Here is a 20,674-nt window from a genome sequence, read left to right on the forward strand (position 1 = left end):
CATAATCAGCCCTTGAATCCTAATTTCTCGGTTACAAAAGCTGGAATTATATCCTAAAGTAGCTAAAGTTGTGAGATCTTGACAATGAGAAGCAAGCTTAGCAGCAATCAGTATCTAAACAATAAAGTAAAACAGGGCTTTCTCAGAAGGCACCAAGGGTAGATGAAGAATCTGGTAGGAAAAGGGTGCCACTGAAATGATCTTTATCCAATTGATCCCCCCAGGGAGAGCCAAAGGATTTAGATGGCTCCCATGTAGAGAGAATGACAAATGATTATGGTATTTTTGAAATGCCCAAGAAAACTGGCAGGCAAGCAAAGGAATCAATATTAACACAATAGGCTAAAGCATAGAAGACTTCTGAGTGAACAGGAAGCAAAGGAAGAATAGCCCAAAAGAACATTTTAGTGGTTTTATTTTAAAGGGCTTGCTAATTACAGAGCTTTAAACAGAGGATGTGAACATAACTGTGTATCAGTAATAACCATGAAAGAATATTACCACAGTGGCTGTCAAGAACATGCTATAAGGAAAATATTATTTAGATTATTAACTATAGGACATTTTTCCAGGTCTTTAGTTAATATTTTAAAAAACATTCCTGCCAAGAGTGCAGTCTCTGAATGAAATCATAAATTCACAGAGGACAAATGACATTTAAAATATGTTCATCTATTGCAAATGAAAAATTAAGGGTTTACAAGTAAAACAAAAGTGATTAGTAGCATAACATTCTTCTTGCTCTTAATGAAAAGTAAAATGGTTCAAGCAAAATTGATAAACACATTCTCAGAGGGAAAAAGTACTAGAAAAACAAAAAACAATGAAACCCATGAAAAACTTCAAAGGTAATAATTGAAATTAACATCAAGGCAACAATATTAACATAAATAATTTTGCATTGAAGTTGAGAGCTTTGAAAAAATTCTATTAGAAGTGGCAGTGTGGTATAAAGGAAATGAGTATTGAACTGTTGTTCAGAACATCTGCTCTTCAGTCCCATCTCTGCCACTGATCAACAGAATAATCTTACTCAAATGGCTAGTTCAGTTTCCTCACACTTTAAAGGAGAGGATTGGATCAAGTGACCTTTATAGTTCCTTTCAATTACATTGCTCTGATTCTATTTTATATTTTCCTCATATAGAGAGATCACACTATAACATACTTTGCAGTTTTCTTCTGCAAGCTAAATGAGTTGCAGTAAGTATCAGTATTTATAGGCCTTTCAAGTAATAATAGATAATTAAACATGAATATTATATTCAATCAGCCATATTTATGGAAACAGTGCAATGTGGTTGTTTCACATTGCAAATAAAAGGAAAGGTACCATCTGACCAACAATAATTAAATATTAAAAACCACCCTTTACCAGATTTATTGTGTGACAGGCCTATGCTTTATAAGGGCATTAAACACATGGTGGATATATTTCTTGAAACAAGTATACCTCTGTCCTTCACCCATCATCTGTGACTAACTTCTACTTATCCTACTTAAGTCTAAGCTTAGATATAATTTGCTCCAGGAAGCCTTCCCTAACCCACCCCACCCATGTCAGGGGCTTCTCTGCTTCCATCACACATATCCCTCTTCTATTATAGCATGCATAAAACCCTTTGGAATTGCCTGTTACCTCCTACTGGGCTACAAACTTCTTAAGGGCAGGGACCCAATTTGTCTTATTCATAGGCTGTGTCTCCAGAGCCCAGCACAGCTTCTAGCACTTAGTAAGGGCTCAATAAACACTTGTCGGGTAGATGGATGGGTAGGAATTTGAGGCTATGCTTAGAAGTTAGACTGACAATCTTTTCCTTCCTACCCCTGGGTTGGTCTTTAGAAAGGAAAAAGTCCCACTGCCATGCTACTATTTTTTTTAAATTCAGATTTATTGAGATATATTCACATACCATACAATCATCCATGGTGTACAATCAACTGTTCATAGTACCATCATATAGTTGTGCATTCATCACCCCAATCTATTTTTGAACATTTTTCTTACACCAGAAAGAATGAGAATAAGAATAAAAAATAAAAATAAAAAAAGAACACCCAAATCACCCCCCCCATCCCACCCTATTTTTCATTTAGGTTTTGTCCCCATTTTTCTACTCATCCATCCATACACTGGATAAAAGGGAGTGCGATTCACAGGGTTTTCACAATCACACTGTCACCCCTTGTAAGCTATATTGTTATACAATCTTCTTCAAGAGTCAAGGCTACTGGGTTGGCATTTGGTAGTTTCAGGTATTTACTTCTAGCTATTCCAATATATTAAAACCTAAAAAGTGTTATCTATATAGTGTGTAAGAATGTCCACCAGAGTGACCTCTCGACTCTATTTGAAATCTCTCAGCCACTGAAGCTTTATTTTGTTTCATTTTGCATCCCCCTTTTGGTCAAGAAGACATTCTCAATCCCATGATGCCAGGTCCAGATTCATCCCTGGGAGTCATATCCTGCATTACCAGGGAGATTTACACCCCTGGGAGTCAGGTCCCACATAGTGGGGAGCATGCTACTATTTTTTGACTCCTCCACTGTGGGATACGTGATTCTTGCTTTCCCCAGTTCCAGCTGTTTTGGTGCTACCCATGCCCCACTTGTGTTTTCTGATGTGCAAATATCCAGAAAACTTTGTCGGGATTTTCAACAACTAATTCATATTTCTATCAATGTTAGAGGAAATGTGTAAAAAGTTGCAAGCAAATCTCTTTCTCTGTTTCTTCCCTAAATGCTCCCATAAGCTTCTAAATACTGTTTGCTGAGTTAACTTCAAATTTTCAATTTATTAAATCTTTAACAGCTTGATAGCTCCATTAAATTCTTTCCAAATGTACCACAATTTTTCATTATTACCTACCCAAGCTTTTTTTTTTTTAAATCTTACCTGTTCCATTTATGTTTCAACTTTACTCATGAAATACAGTGCCTGTGATTTTGCATACCTTATTAAAGCTTTCTGTTCTCTGCTTGGCATTTTTGCCTAGCAGAAAGATTTGGTTTCCCTCTTGGTTTCACAATTGTTCCTTGGTTTTTTGGGGACATCAAAAGTGAATTTTTTTTATCACCTCTCTTTGATAACTGCTTTCCATTTTCAGTGTCTCAGAAGCTCAAAGATTATGCGCTAGTATTAACTGTACAGTGTTCTTTTCTTTTCAAGTAAAATCTTGCAAAGCTTCATTGAGTTGGGTCCTGGAGGGTCTAATCTTAGTGTAGAGCAAGACTTGTAGAAAGAAAAAAGAAACAAACTAAATACCAATTAGCAGAAAACTATCACAAATATTTTTTCCTGAAGGACAAAAATTATAAACCAATCAATTTTATCCTTGAAGCTGACAAAGCCAAATTGTATAATAAAATTCAGAAAACTTGACTAAGTGTCAGGAAATCACTTGTCTGCTGTCTGTGAGATCTTGGGAAATCACTTCCCTTTACCCGGCTTCAAATTCCCCTCTGAAAACTAAGGTGGTGGACTACATCAGAGTTTTCCAAACAGGAGGACACAACTCATTAGAGGATCATGAAATTGAGTTTGTGGGCAGCAACTAGCATTTTTACGAAAGAGAAAAGAATTGAAAATATCAAAGTGCATTTCACATCATTACATTAATACTGTTTCTAGAAATTTTCTGTTGCCATTCCCTGTGTGTGTATGTGTATATTGGTTTGCGATATAAAATACATTTTTCATTGAGTCTCAGTCAAAACAGTTTGAAAAAACTCCATGAAGCTCTGTAGAATCCCTCCCAGTGCTAAGATTCTATGACTCTGATATAAAGACCAAGGTTAATACGCCTTTTCCAACAATGAGCCATAGTCCTCCTCATTCCTTTTGCAGCCTACCTGGAAGCACAGTACAGATGAGAGAACTCAGGTTTTGCAATCATAAACCAAGGCGTGACTCTTCTCTGTGACTTTCTAATGGTGTTACCTGGGGTACACTATTTAACTACTTAGAGCCCAGATAAATGTTAAATGGGATAATAATTACATACCTTACAGGGTTCCTGCATAAACACTATCAGTTGCATAAACCAGAAACTCAGGAATCATCTGACATTGCCCGTCCCTGACACCCCACATATAATCCATCCCAAGTCCTGTTGACTGCACCTCCTAACTATTTCTTGGACCCATTCATTTCTCTCCATCTTCATGACCACCACCCTACAAGAGTCACTCTGCTTCCATTCTTGCTCCTTTTTCTATATGCTGAGGCCAGAGTGCTGTTGTTGTTTTTTTTCCAAAACATACCTCGATCATTACTTGCCCATACCCCCATCTCCTTGCCTAAAACCTTTTAATGTTTTCCACTGCTTTTAGGGTGAAGTCTACAAGGCCCCCAGAGTTTGGCCCTGCCTATGTCTGCAGCTCCAACTCATAATCCTTTACCAATCACCACCTCAACTTCTCTGCATCAGGGACATTTTTCAGATCCCTGAACAGGCCACATGTCTTCCAGCTACATGGATGTTGAACATGTCATTTCCTTTGCCTGTAATGCTCGTCCCCTCCTCCCTAAATCATTAGCCTCTTTTACTAATCAATTCTTAGTTCCAAATTTCAGCTCCAGTATCTGTCAGGGAAGCCTTATCCAGCTCTACATGAGATCAAGTCCCTTAGTTACATGCTCCCATGGCAATGCTTACTTTTTCCTTAAGGTACTTATCATAAATTGAAATTACACATTCAGTTTTAGGATTACTTGACCTGCCCCCCCCCCAACGTATGGTAATTTCCCTGAGGACAGGGACTATATCTGAATGACTCACCATTGTATCTCCAGTGCCTTATACACTAGCTAGCACCTATGCTTAATAAATGTGTTAAATGAATGAGTAAATGAGACGAGAAAGTACAAGTGCTACACAGATATTAATTATGTTCCTGGATTGCTGTAATTGCTTCCTAGCTGGCTTTGTTTTTCTTCAATGTCACTTTGACTCAACCCATTCTGTGTACATCTGTCTTTTAGATTAATTTTCCCACATTTCTGTTCCATGTTCAAGGCCCTAACAGAGAAAAAAAATGTTCAGAATACATTAAGACACTAGTTTGGGGCATATACCCTGTGAATCAAGGTCAGTCTTCCACAGTGAATAGAGGGTACTGACTTATTATCCTGCCATACAATAAATACTTATTTAATGTGTTAAATATATATAGCACTTTATAATCTTATATAAAAAATTTGCTTATTAACCATTTCAAGTGCATATCCCATTTACCTGATTAAATTATAAACTTCCTGCATTCTGAGGCCAAGGCTTATGCAGTTTTTGTAGTCTGTAATACACAATGCTAAACCCACAGAAGGATCTCAGTAAAACTCTTTACTAAAGATATCTGTGATTTTACAAATAGAAAGTTGGGACAACTTTCTGCTGAGCCCTGAGTTTAATTTCAACATCAGAAAAGATTCCCCCTTTGATTCTGCAATTCTGAGCTTTCTCCATCTTGGACTAAGTTTACAAATAATATATCTAGCACCTCTGCCTAACAAGGTATTTGCCTGATTAATACAAGGGCAATGTATTACAGAAAAGAAATGGAGTCATCTGAAATTATTTTCCATAATTTAAAGGGTTATAATGTCTAGAAGAAGGTAGGAGGTGTGTGTTATATAATATAAATAAACATTAGTAAACTATTCTTAAGTTCATAGGGTTATGTTAGCATAACCAAACACCTCAAAGTGCTGATATTTCCCTTAGAGTTATTATTCTAATGAACAGAATCTTGACAAAACCGCTCATAGATCAGTAACCACTGGAACACTTCTTTTTTATGAGAATAAGACCATTTTAGAGCTATGAAATGGAGACCACTGCTGTGAACAAAAATTGAGGCAAGTGATTATAGACTGTGATAAAAGTGATTACAGTTTATGGATTTTCTAATTTATAGGACCCAAACAGGAAGACTTCAATGAGAACACCTTTTTTCCCCTCAGCTCAGTTCTTTCTGCATATATTCACAGAATCAAGAACAGATAATTTAAAGAAGTTGGCAATACTTTTAATCTCTTCACATGAGAAATTCATTAAAGTCAAACAGAGATCACAAGAAGATTAACGGGGGAAAATCATAAAAGAAAGTGATTTCCATTACCAGCAGCAGAGCCCCCTTCACTTGGGACGTTATTTAGCAATAAATATTTCAAACTAGAGATAGTACATGTTGATGCTATGGGTATTGCCTGAATGCCTTCCTCTAGAAAGAACATTCAGAACATGCTGGGAAAAAAGAAGCAATATCTTCAAAATAGAAAAAAAAAGGGGGGGGATAGGGGAACCAAGGTTAAAATGCAAAATTAAGGGCTATTATGCCCATGCACAGGGGGCTCACCCAGATTATCCGCATAAATATTAACTGAAGTTATGCACATCAATTCTCTAAGCACTCACAAGATGATAAATTCCATTGTCTTGAACTTTTTCCAAATAGATACTAAGAAAGAGGCAGGATGCTACACTGGTATTACAGTGAGTTCATGGAAATGGGAAATCTTTTTCTTTTCCATGAAGTCCTTATCACCCTCTGAAATGAATGTTCTGAGTAAATGCTAGAACAATGTGATTTATTTAGAATTCATTTGTTTTATGTTCAATAGTTAGCCAGTTTTACATCTAAATGGCAACTCCATGGACGCTCATTTATACATTCCTCTGACTTCTCCAATCTTCTAATTACTTATTCTGTATATGTTTCTCTAAGGAATACCTATAACCCCTAACATAAAATTCTATATTATTCAGCCAAGGAGACAACTCTGTCCTTTTCCATAAAAATGTATTACACAGAACATATAAAGCATGATGCTGTGACTCTGCTACTCTTCTAGGAGATTAAGCAATTTGAATTTGTTCTTTCAAGTCTGTGTTCTATTGCAAGTTTCCTGCAAACAGATAATTACTCCCAGATAGGAAAAAGGTGCTATCAGTCATAACAAAGTTAATGTAACTAACCAATTATTCTATACATCATTATTTGAATGTCTTGTATTTTTCACATTTAAAATTACATTATCTTTTCATAGGAGTCAAATGAGTTATTGCATGCTGGGTTATTCATATGTGTGATTCCTCTATGTCATGTATATCCCATAGATCACATAGGGAGAAGCAGTAAACACTGAATATTGTAATTTGTGTTCAAAGTAAGGCATATTCTAAGAAATAAGAAAAGCTCTCCAAAATAATCGAATTTAAGGATATTCTAAAGAATTACTAACATGTCAGGATTAATTAATAAAATCAATTGTACAACTTCATTGGCTAGCTGGATCTCTTCCTCTATGTACTCTCTGGAGTTCCCAGGGTTTCCTTTCTTATTCTTTTCTTTTCAGTCAACCTCCCAAATCCATGGCTCTAGATCTGTATATCCAAACTGCCTGTTGGTTAGCCTATAGACTTTCTGAGAATGACGTATTCAAAAGAGAATCACTATTCTTTTCTCATAACCTGTATTCCCTCTCTAGGTTAATGGAATCACAAATCACCCAGCTGTTCAAGCCAAGAGCTACCCTAGTCTCCTTTCTCTCCATTAAGGACAGAGACTAAGTCTTATTCAGCTTTTTACATCTATTCTCAGCCCATAGCATATCAGCTGAAACAAAATAGTATTAGAACCAAATATGAAATAAGTGGCTATGCCATTTTCCCCAGTTAATAGCAAAGTCTTAATAGGAAAATGAATCGATTAGAGCGCTTCATTGATGTCTGAAAGAATTTAACTTTGTTTTCATATAAATATTGAAACTTAAGCTCCAACTGTGAAAAATGCCTGTAATCTGCCTCTTCTCCCAGAATGGTCAGTCCTTCACTCATAATTCAGTAGCTTCATTGAGCAAACAAACAGGAAATTAGTTATATACATATATATGCCTGAAAATGTTTCCTGGCCTCTTTTTTAAAATTTTTGTGTTAGGTATAATTTTTATACAGTAACATTCCTTCTTTTTAGTGTGCAATTCTATGAGTTTTGACAAACACCTACAGTCATCTAACCATCACAACAATCAAGATATATAACAATTCCATCATCCCAAAATTTCCCTGTGTTCCTTTGTAGTCAATGCTTTCCCCAGGTCCAGGCCCTGGGAATCCTACAGTATATTGCTTTGGGTTTAGCTCCTTTCACTTAGCCCAATGCATTTAAAATACTTCCATGTCATTGCATGTATCAGTAGTTAACTCCTTTGTATTGCTGAGAAATATTCCATTGTATGGATGTACCACAGATGGTTTATCCAGCCACTAGTTGAAGTACATCTGGGTTGTTTCCAGTTTTTGGTGATTAAGAATTAAGCTGCTATAAACATGTGTGTGCAGGCTTTTATGTAAATGTAAGTTTTTATTTCATTTGGATAAATAGGAGTGGAATTAGTGGATCATATGGTAAGTATGAAGTATATATTAAACTTCATAAGAAACTGTCAAACTGCTTTTCCAAAATGGCTGTACCATTCTGCATTTCCATCAGGAATGTATGAGAATTCTAGTTGCTCCACCCCCTCACTAACACTTTATATTGTCGGATTTGGGAGGGGTATTTTTGGGGGGGGGGTGATTTAAGCTATCCAATAGAAGTGTAGTGGTATCTTATTGTGGTTTTAATTTTAATTGTGGATTTAATTTTAAATCATTTTTCTTCACTCTTATGTATCAGCCAATGTGTCAGACATCTCTTGTGCCCCACCTCACATCTTCTTGGCCCACCTTTTAACTTCACCTGTTGCTGTGGCAACCAGCTGTACCTCAACTTCACCTCACCTGAAGCAACTCCCTCTCATTTTCTGCCCAAATAAGGGCCTCTCTGCCCACCCCATATGAAATATTTGCAAATATCTGCTCATTCTGATGCATGTGCAAACCTAGAAGTCCAAGAATATTTAAATATTATTAGTTAATTTTTTTATTTTTTTTAATACACAGGATGACTAACCAAAGTTTTACACTTGAAGACAAATATGAAAAGTATTTCCAGAAAAGATCCTGTTTACGTTGGATTATTTTACCCTCAAACAAAATCAAAGTTTCCAAATGCCCTTATTTATTCAAAAACACCATCTTGTCCATCCAGAAAAGTCTAGAAAGCACCAAATAACAACACATTGCCTGAATGTACAGTCAAAGCTAACGTTAGGTTTGAACTCATCATTTGCGCTGCTTGCTGTATAAAATTGTCATAAGGTAAGAACTTAAACTGTATGTATTTTGTTCTGGCTCAGCTGTAAACTCTGGGATCCAAAGAGGATCCAAAGAGGAGTTTTACAATCTTTTCTCTGGGTTTTATGGAGACTTATTCTATCCTTCCGTATTAGCCTCTAAAAGCACTGAAACAACCTTAAAATGGAACAGGAAAGGGCCCATTGGGTAATTCTTGGCCAAAGGTGGATGGAAGTTGGTGACTATATACTCTGCTCTTCTATCTCTCAAGAAAAGAACTGTAAAGCACATCATCTAGGGCTCCTCACAGGGTCCCTAGTAGGACTGAACAAAGACTGACTATTGTGCTGCTCGCAATGGCAACCAACAAAGTAATTCACCCTGGGATTGGCTTTCCTTCCTTCCCTGTTTGACCCATTCCAGGCCTCTGCCTTGAGATCACTTCCCAAAATAAATTATCTGCACATAAGCCCCAGGCTCTGCTTTAGGCAGAATCCAGGCTAAATAACCTTTGGAAAGAACTTCAGCTCATAACAGAACTAAATAACAGAACAAAACAGAATCTATACTTATACTCTCTATAAGGGACACACATATACATTTTTTTTTCCTACTTTGGGGAATACTGTTTTTAGGAATGTCTTCAAGCATGAGATATAAGATTATAAAGTTATATCTAAACTGTTGGATTTTTAAGACTCAAGTATGTTCCTTCAGTTAGAATTTAAGGAGATGTGTGACTATAGTATTTCAAGTTTATTGAAAATTCATAAAATATTAATGTCAATTTGCTTAACACTAAAATTTAACTTTTATTCTTCACTAAAGTAATTTGTAAATTCACATTGTTTTATTTTACTTGCATATTTTATGACAAAATCTCATATGAAAAGCAACTGAGGTGACTTGCCTAAGAGAAATCTCTTACAGAAGGGGGGATGTCACTCCATACAAGGGCTTACACTAGGGCTGGAGAGAGGACATGAGTGACAGTGACCCTTGAGTCATTTAGGACAGAAGCAAATAGCAAAGGAGGGGTTACTTCATTTTGTATGAAGATCACAGTTTTGATCCTAACTTTAGTCACTAAAGCTAAACTCAGGTGTCTCAGAAGACACCTACTTCTAAGAAATGTCCATATATAGAGAACATTTTTTGTTTTGCACATTATGTCATTGTTCATAAGAGTAAGAAACTGGAGACAACCTAATAGTGGACTGGTTTAAATAAATTATAGAACAGAATACAGTGAAATACTAAAAACAGTGGTGTATATAGGTGGATATGTACAGATATAGGAAGATGTTCACCCTATTTTGTTACATGAAAAAAAAAAGATTATAAAAGAATACAGTATCATGTCATATTTGTTTTGAAGGAAACATATCTGTTTCCATATATACATAGAAAAATATCAAGAAGGATAGTAGGCCTTCAGATTGATCCCATGCCACATGAGCCCTGAAACCCAGAGGTTCCAGTCTCTCCAAGAACATCAACCAGTTTCACTGAACTGGGGTTTTGTAGAAGTTTGGATTATTATCACTTTTGACAACAGATACCACCCCTCCTCACAGACCAAACAAAAGTAGCTTTTGTTAGCAAGCAGGAGGAAGCTAAGTCTATTCAGGAGGATAGATTTCTCAAATTTCTAGATGGCAATACAAATAGAACCCAACTCTTTAGGGCACAGATCTTTCTGGCACATGTAATATGTATATATAGTGCCTATGGGAACTACTTTTGGGGGAGGGGGGTTTTTCCTGCTAAGAAAAGCATTCTGAGTATTTTAACAAAGGGTAAAAGCCATTCTGTAGGTAGACAGAAGTCACACATGTGTACTCTGTTAAAGGGTAGCTCCTGAATTTCATTTACCATTTATAGGCTTTATAGATGAATGCTGGGAAAGTGGCTCCTGGGAAAAATAAGCAATAAAGGTTGGATTTGATTTTAGATAAAAATGTATATGATAAAACTATATAATAATTGCTTAGTATTTACAATAGTCAAGCATTATAAACATTCACAACATATTGCCTTTATGAAATTGATCCCATTCTCTGTTTCAGCATAATCATCATAACCTTCACTTTACACCAATGAATGGAATTAAGGAAGCAGATTTTTAAGGTTAATAAGCTACCCTGAGGGTTTTATGTATATACTTCTTAATCTCTCAGATAATAATTCACTAGTGTATGAGTAGCTTGCAAAATATCTATTTTATGCTGAAATCAGATAAAATGTTGCCTACTAAAAATTTTTATTTTGGGGTATAACAATCATTTAAAGAACATATCTTACCTTAAAACCAAACTTACTGATTTTGTCATAAAAGTAAATTGCTCTTCTCATTTCCCTATTCCTCTAGCCACTTCAGCTTGGAGATATCAGGTATCTTACATTCTCCCTGCCTCCCCACAGTAAATCAAGTTATATTAATGCCTCTTTTGTTTTATTTGAATCTTTTTTCCATTCCCTCTCCTCTTTTTCAAGTCAAAAGGTGGGGCTGATACCTGGTTTGTTAAATTAAGGACCAGTTATAAGTTAGCCCTGAGAAGATAGGAAAATTATCTGACAAGCTTAAAAGCAGCATTCTATGAGGTTTTCATAAGATTTACAGAGGGAATTTCTGGGGAAAGCACAGATTGCTCTTGCTTAATTTCAAACATAAGTATATCTTGGAAAAATCCCAGAGGCAAGCAGAGCTTATTCTAGAGGTAGAGACCAATATATGGGTCCCAAATGCAAGCTGGCCTCCTTGATGGAGGAGAGGGCTTTGATAACACCTCTTAACACCTTTGGTTTATGACAGGTGAAGTATAGTTCTTGGACAGAATGGAATAAAGTATCTCTGAATTTAAGTAAAAAAGAAAAAATGTGCAACTACTGACAATTCTTTGGTAACTGAAAGAACATGACGTAGATAAGAAAAAGAGGAGACTCTGTAATGCCTCAACTTTATGTCAGGTATGAAACTCTCCCAGGAAGTTTGGACTAAGACCTGATGAAGCAGCAGAATCCCCTGCCTCAGAGAGTAGGATGCATGGGGCTGTGTCAGGGATGGATGCCTGGTACCTTACTAAAGAAAGGGGCTGCAGAATACAAGCCTGATGTGGGGATAAAAAAAATATAAGTCTATCTTCCTGGAGTATTCATCCAAGGTTGGAGGAGAGCTTGCCTAGCATTAAGAACACCGATGTTTCTGCTCATTCATTGCGAAAGAACAAAACAAAGAAATTCGGAATGCATCTCTTGGACCTTGAACTTGTCTCAGAAAACTGAAGCCTTGGGGACACAAGAAGTGGATCCATTTTTCTTCTAGTTGCAGACCATAACTTTGGAAAAGTCTGGAGGATGTAAAAAGGGCCCAGAAAAGATTTGCTTTCTGTACCACAAATTATGGTTCTAGATCAACAAACTCCTAGATGAGCATTTTATAAAGATCAAGAAGTTTTTGGTAGAGTCATAAAGACTTGATGTAGTAGGTGTCAAACTAAAAGGAGATGAAGACAGATTAAAAGTGTATACTATGGGAGATTATAGGCATGATATAGAGAGAACAACAGGGAAGCAGATGCTTGATGATTCTCAGTAGTAAATGACAATATATCCCCAAATGTGACAATAAATGTGGTCACCTTAGCATGTGTGTACAAATTTTACTAGCTCATCATGCTCACCTCCACCCATAGGAATTCAGCCCACTGTATCCCAAAGTATTTCTAGGGATCAACAGGAGGTTCACAAACAAGTATGTATCTGAAGGGCATTTGCCTCTTTCCTAGCAGACCCCAGTAGGGAATCTGCTATCTCTATGTTGCACCAACCAAGTCTGCAGCTGCTGCTCCTCCAGGGACCCATCCTGAATGCATCTCCAGGTGCTCACAAAGCCACAAAATCCCCACGGTGCTAACCAACACTGCATTCCCTCCAGTTCTCCCGTGCCACAGTAATTCTGGGTTCCTCACAGAAATGGGGCCATGTTTCTACTCCTTGCTCCAAAGGGCTCAGATGCCATGCCATCCTTCTATCATCACCTCTCATGCAACTATTTCAAGCATCTGAATACCTGAATAGATACATGGGATGAGATTATAGTCTCAACTTTGGCTCAGCAGGATCTACTTTGCTCTACTGTACCCCTGAAAAATATGAATCCCTTGTGTAAAGGATTCTAATTTCAGTCACTGGCTCCTTCTCAGGGAAGGAGATAGTATTTTCTCTGCAGCTTCCTGGATGTTGCTTTGGGATGAGAGCCTAAGCTAGCTAGCTTCCATGGTTCTATTCAAGGATATCAGTTACTTCAATATACAGATGACCCCACAATAGAATTCACAAAGTCCTGTATGGCACTTCAATTTTTAAATGGAATATACCCAGATGTCATTAGCCTCTGGATAAAAATGAAGCCCCTGGTCTAGATGCTTGCTACTCAACATGTTGTCCATGCACCAGTAGCGTAGGTATCACCTGGGAGAATCTCAGGCTCCACCCCAGAATCTGCAATTTAATGAGATCTTCAGGTGATTGATATTCACATTAAAGTTGGATAAGATAGTGCTAGAGTTTACATCCCCAGATTTCACCATTTTAGAAGATAATATCACTGATAGCAATACTGCTCATAGATTTGAGTAGGGAATACAAACACTTGTATCCATTTGCATCTGCTGCCATCATGGTCACTGTGATTCTACACATAGGTGCAAGCATCTGGCCACTGGGTCTTCTGGTATTGTCACACCCAATCATTTGCACATTGAAATACATATTATTTTATATTAAACTTTTTATTTCTCCTTTACATTACTCTTTTTTCAAGTGATGTGTGTAGGTTGATTACAGTTTCTGTGGATTTAATTTTAGGAGAATAAATGAGATTTTACAGATTATTTGTCACAAATAGAGACACTGGGTCTGAGGGCATTTGGAAGCACTGCCAAGGGTCATGGGGAGACTAACATGTTTTAAGCCTGGAAGTAACATGGTCAGATGTTTTATTTCAAGTCTGAGCAGGGAGTAGGAGGAAAACTGGGACAAAGGGGATTCTTCAAAGCAAAGGATGAGAAGATTTCAAGAAGGAGCAAGCCAACAAGGTCAAATGGAAGGGGGGAACCAATCTGTGTAAATTAGTAGCTAGATGGTGACAAAATTTTGCATACCTAGCTGGGCACAAACAAAGCCAACTCATTTGAATTGGCATCGATATTGGAAGGCAAGGAAAATGAAAAAGGAGAAAGAAGAAAGAAGAAAATGTTCCTCATTTTCTCTGAGCAGTCTTTTCCCTTTTATTCCTCTACCAGTATAATCCTATACAGAGTAATCCTGTAGTCTTTTGGAGATGGTGTTGCTAAGAATTTGCAGATTGAATTCTAGACCCAAATCAAATACCAGTTATCTACATCACTTCTGGCAGGCCAATTTTCTGTGACTCAGTGTCCTTATCTGTGACTTAGGGAGACCTCTCAGAAGATAGTTTTGATGACAGAAAAATATGTCAAAGTATTTTGCAAAATTAAGAAAGATAACTAAATTGTGATCATCACATTGTTTAGATTGAGATGATATAATAGGCTTTCATTAAAGCATCTGAATGCATGAGTAAGGGCCAGGCCTTTTGCTTCTCTGTAGTAATTAGGCTTTTCCTTTCTCAAAAAAGAAAGAATGAACTTTATGATATTAACAATTCTCTATGACTTCATACTAGGGAATTTATGTGAACAAAGGGGTCTAAATTCTGTGGCTTTTCGGAGTCTTTTTTATCAAATCCCTGTCAATCTTGTTTTATAATCAAAGTATATTCTTTGGAGACCTTTGGTGACAGCTGGAAGTCAGAGTTTCAGTTGGTTATATTTATTCAAAGTATTTTGTAAAAGATTCTTGATGGGGAAAATTTAAATTGAAAAAATCTCTGGAGAAATTATTATTGCTTTAGAAAAATTTAAGTAGTCATGATGACTTTTTTAAAGGTACATATTATGGTGAACATTTTACCTGCAATGGAAGTTCCATAAAGAATCACCCATGTATATCATCAGTGGTACCTGTAGGTACCTAAATAAATTTCTGACCTGAGCATGTATTCACATTTAAACCAAAGAATTACAATTATACCAGTAGATTCCTAATAAGCTCTCTTTTAAAGAAAAGAATGCCTAATTTCTTTTTTTTTAAAAGAAAGTAAATTGATCTAGTTAAATAAAATAATTAACCCATAAAATAGTGATATTACTTGTAAATTTAGTTATATGACTTGCAGTTTTCCAAAAGTCTTCCCAGGCCAGAATGAGGCACTTGAGGTTTACTGGGTTTGCATTCAAAACTGCCTCAATGTACCATTGAGTCAACTTTAAGACTGGGCTGTCACATTAGGTGAGTTGAAACTCCATTTAGACACATAAAATGACATTTCCATTATCACTGATGAGGACTTTTCTTTCAGCCATTTGAAACACTTGTCAATTAAGTAGGCGTCCAATATGGTCATTTATACATAGATAATCATGGAGCTGGAACAGATTTTGAAAAGGCCTCTTAGGTCACACTAAGCCCCATTATTTTAAATGTCACACATTTTTTTCTAGAATAAGTATGCGTTATTAATATGACAAATGGAAAAAATATCATACTTAATTATTGGCCTACAAATACAAATTCCAAATGGCCCAGATAATACTAGAAATTCACTCATGCAAAACCACTTCAGAGATACTTAAATCACATCTTACATGTGAATTGTAGTATTTCAAAGATAGAGATAATTTAGTCCAACTCTCTTCTTTGACAGATGAGGAAATTTAGGCCTGGAAATATTGATTTGTCCAAGTCTACACAGTTAATGCAAGGGCAGGAACTAGAACTGAAGAAATTTTTTTAAGAATCATAAACTGTTAGGACTAATTCAACAGATATCTTAGGTCCAACTATGGTTTACAAATTCAAATTCCACATGTGTTGAGAATATACCATTATTGAAGACTTTTCCCAGGGCTACTGTGCATGTAGTTGCACAGGGTGAAAACACAGCACATCGCAAGGGGGTGGTGCCATCTTCATAGATCAGAGCTGGGCAGTAATAACCTGAACTATTCACAGGAAGGGTGACTATTTTATGCAAAAAGTCCTATGGAGGATTTGGAGAGCTACTATAAATCACCCTACGTTCTTTGAGGTAATGATGACCATATCTGATACTTAACAGTTTACACCTACAAAGAATGTTCCAAATTATGCTAATATTTGTCATAATCAAGGGGAATAATGATTTTCCCAACTATACCTTTACCATTTTTCTCTCTGACTCACAAATAGGGAAAGTAACAATTAACACTTAAGTAGTATTTACCAAATGCCAGGAACTATGCCATGTGATTTGCACACGTGACATTTAATACAACACAGTGAATTAGGTTTTTGATTTTCTCTTTTTTATGAATGAGGAAACAGAGGCTTAGGGAGTTTAAGGAACTTGTCCAGGTTAATGAACTAAATGATCTAAAAACATGAACCAGGTCGATCTGACTAGCACCTCTGGTCCTATCCACCATAGCAGTGTTTGACAAACATCAGTCATTAGAGTGTCCTCATTACCAGATCCACAGGTAACCTGTAAATATTAAAGTTAATATTTTTCTTCAAATTAACTGGCCTTTTAAAAACATATTACATTTATTCAAAAATAAAATCAGTAATGACAGATTAGGTATTTAAGACCCAACTTTCTGCTAACAACTTAAAAACAAAAACTGGCCAACATTTGAAAAAACAAAAACAATAACCTCTTAAAATCATCAAAGAGTTAACAAGATAGTAAAGAATTAAGGAATTAATGGGCCAAGCAGGGATTTCCATTGGAAAAACAAGAGGAGAGTATTGGGGGCCTTTTCCAAGTAATGCAGGAAGGTGAGAGGAGTAGCAGTGCTTTGGAAGGATCATAGGGGAAACATGGGTTTTGAAGGGCTGTGTCAATTGGAGCCTGCTTTAGCCCTAGAGGCATTTGGCTAGAAGAGGAACTGTGGCTTCTTCAGGATAGAGGGATAGATGGAGCCCAGGACCCACCAAGGGCAGAGACCCAAGTGAAACACCCTTGCTCTGGGTTGGGACTCTGGATAATTTGAGTGGCTTAAAAATCTTCAAGCCTTGGTCCTGGAGTTTTAGTGCTGTTAAGCATGTTCTCTGGAGAAGGGTAACATCATCTAGGATTCAAATTATTTCTAAAAGCATTTTTTAATTCAATATTTAGCAAATAACCAAAGAACAAGGTATACATGAAGAGAAACAACATGAGCCAGAACCAGCAAAAACAAAAGACAGAAGACATCCACAAGAATTACAAAAAATAGACTACAACTATGCTTACTATGTCATGAAGATAAAAGCTGACTTTAAATTTTCAAGCAAAGAATTGGAAACTATAAAAATTGACATTTCAAATTTTGAAAAAGAAGCAAATAGATATTCTAGAATGAAAACTACGATAACCAGAATTACGAATTTGGTGGATGAATTTAATGGCAGATTAGAAATGACTAAAGAGGGAATTTATAATCCAGAAGATTGTATCAGAAGAAACAATCCAGAATAAAGAATGAAATATAAAATAGAGGGAAAATACAGAAAAAAGGATAAGCATAGAAACAAAAAAGCATTTAATAAAATTTAATATCCTTTCTTATGTGTGTATGTACACGCACACTGACACACACACACATACATTTCTAGCAAACTAGGAAACTTGAAAACTTGACTCCCTAAGAAACTTCCTTAATTTGAAAGCTTTCTGATCAGCAGCAAGATAAAGATGGCCTCTATCAGCACTTCTTTTCAACAGTGCATGGAAAGTCCAGGCCAGTGCAGTAGGCACATATATATATGTGTGAATATATATTAATATATATATTAATATTAGTACATTAAGGTTGCTATATAAAAATAAATACACAATTATATTTTATGTTCTAGTAACAAACATAAAATATAACTTTTTAAGAGATATCATATGCAATTCCATCAAAAAGACAAAATACTTAGAAAAAAAATCTAGTAAAGAAACTATGAAACTTTATGACAGAAATGAAAACTTAAAAGACCTAAATAAATCAAAACATATAACATATTCCCTAATTGAAAGACTTGATTTCGTAAAGCTCTCCTTCTTACCAAATTAATCCATACATTCATTATAATCTTAAACAATCCTCAACAGGATTTGTTTTTTAGAACTTGACCAAATGTTTTTAAATTGTACATGGAAATGTAAAAGACCAAGATTTTTCTGAAGAAAAAGGTAGGAGGGCTTGCTCTTCTCCCTTTGTAATCAACACTTACTACAAAGGTATAGTAACCAAGGCAGAATGGTATTGGTGCATGGATGACACATAGACAAATGAAACAGAATAGAGAGTCCAGAAATTGATCTGCACATTTATGAACACTTGGCTCAAGATACAAATTGAACTTCAGAGCAGTGGAAAAGGACAGACCTAACAATAAAAGATGCTGAGTATCTTCATGATAAAAAAAATCGGATCAGTACCCCACACCACACACACACACACACACACACACACACACAATTCCAAGTGGATCACAGACCTAAACATGAAGAGCAAAAATAATAAAGCTTTTAGAAAATTAAAAAGAAAATATATTCATGACTTTAAGGGTAGGGAAAGATTTCTCACACAAAACACAAAAGCACTAACCATAAAGGCAAAGATTTATAAATTCATTACTTTAAAATTCAAAACTTTTCTTCATTAAAAAGACACTACTAAGAGGGTGAAAATGAAAGCCACAGAGTGGGCAAATATATCTGAAACACATGTAACCTACAAAAGGTTTATATTCAAGACATTTAATGAACAACTACAAATTGATAAGAAAAAGACAGACAACTCAATAAAAAAAATGTGCAAAAGAACTGAACAGGCAGTTCCCCAAAGAGGAAACTGAAATAGCCATTAAAAATATTAAAAGGAAAAAAAATACTAAAAGGCCCTCAACCTTATTAGAGATCACAGAATTGCAAATTAAAACCACAGCGACACCCCGAGGAGCTGGGGGAAAATGCAGAGGTGTTGGGCTTCCTCACCTGGATTGTTGCTGATGTTCTCAGAAACATTGAGGACTGGTGGTTTGATGTGCCAAGCCCTCTATCATGGGACTTGAACTTATGAAGCTTGTTACTGCAAAGGAGAGGCTAAACCTGCTTAAAATTGTGCCTAAGAGTCTCCCCCTGAGTACCTCTTTGTTGCTCAGATGTGGCCCTCTAACTTACCTTGGCGGGTGAAATCACTGCCCTCCCCCCATGTGAGATCTGACACCCAGGGGTGTAAATCTCCCTGGCAACGCAGGATATGATCCCAGGGACCCAACATCATGGGATTGAGAACATCTTCTTGACCAAAAGGGGGATGTGAAATGAAACGAAATAAAGTTTCAGTGGCTGAGCGATTCCAAATGAAGTCGAGAGGTCACTCTGGTGGGCATTCTTATGCACTATATAGATAACCCTTTTTTGGTTTCAATGTATTGGAATAGCTAGAAGTAAATACCTAAAACTATCAAACTGCAACCCAGTAACCTTGATTCTTGAAGACGACTGCATAGCAATGTAGCTTACAAGGAGTGACAGTGTTATTGTGAAAGCCTTGTGACTCATACTCCCTTTATCCAGTGTATGGGTGGATGAGTAGAAAAATGGGGACAGAAAACTAAAAGAAAAACAGGGGAGGAGGGGGGAATGATTTAGGTGTTCTTTTTTACTTTTTTTTTTTATTCTTATTTTCACTTTTTCTGGTACAAGGAAAATATTCAAAAAATAGATTGGGGTGATGAATGCACAACTATATGATGGCACTGTGAACAACTGTACACTTTGGATGATTGTATGGTATGTGAATATATCTCAATAAAATTGAGTCTTAAAAAAAAAAACAGTGAAATGCCACTACACAACCTCCAGACTGGCTAAAATTAAAACTGCAAATACCAGTGTTAGCAAATACGTAGCACAATGGGAACTTTATAGACAGCTGGTGGAATTATAAATTAGTACACCGCTTTGAGAAAAAGTGTGGTGGTTTCTTGCAAATTTGTAGATACATATACCCTATGATTCAGCATTTCCACTCCTAGGTGTAGATCCTACAGAAACGTGTGCACCAGGGAACATGTTTCAGAATGTTTATGCATCACTGTTCCTAATAATTCCAAACTGGAAATAACCCAAATTTCCATCAACATAAAAATGGATCAAAAAATTGTGGTACACCACAGCCATGCACAACAACAAAATTTTGAGGGAAACCTGCCACACACAGTAGAATAACATATTATTTTACTCCATTTACAAAAATTCAAACATGGGCAAAAATAAATTATGTTGTTTAGGGATGCATATCTAGGTAGTAAATTATCATAAAATTTTGGTTATAGTATTCTGCGCGTGAGTGGTTGAGAGTAAGGTGGAGCTATGTCAAGTGCTG

The 20,674-nt window shown here is 36.3% G+C and overlaps 1 protein-coding gene and 1 non-coding gene across 3 annotated transcripts in view; both read right to left on the reverse strand.

The window, feature by feature from the left end:
* Nucleotides 1–20,674, reverse strand: part of CCDC148 (coiled-coil domain containing 148) — a 312,951-nt gene that overhangs the window by 82,014 nt on the left and 210,263 nt on the right. The gene's annotated exons all lie outside the window — the stretch shown is intronic.
* LOC119545037 lies at nucleotides 9,250–9,372 on the reverse strand. The gene has a single exon (XR_005219017.1). It is a non-coding gene; the product is annotated as a small nucleolar RNA SNORA26 (small nucleolar RNA).

This window comes from Choloepus didactylus, chromosome 9, assembly GCF_015220235.1.
Source record: "Choloepus didactylus isolate mChoDid1 chromosome 9, mChoDid1.pri, whole genome shotgun sequence".
NCBI classification, from domain to species: Eukaryota; Metazoa; Chordata; class Mammalia; order Pilosa; family Megalonychidae; genus Choloepus; species Choloepus didactylus.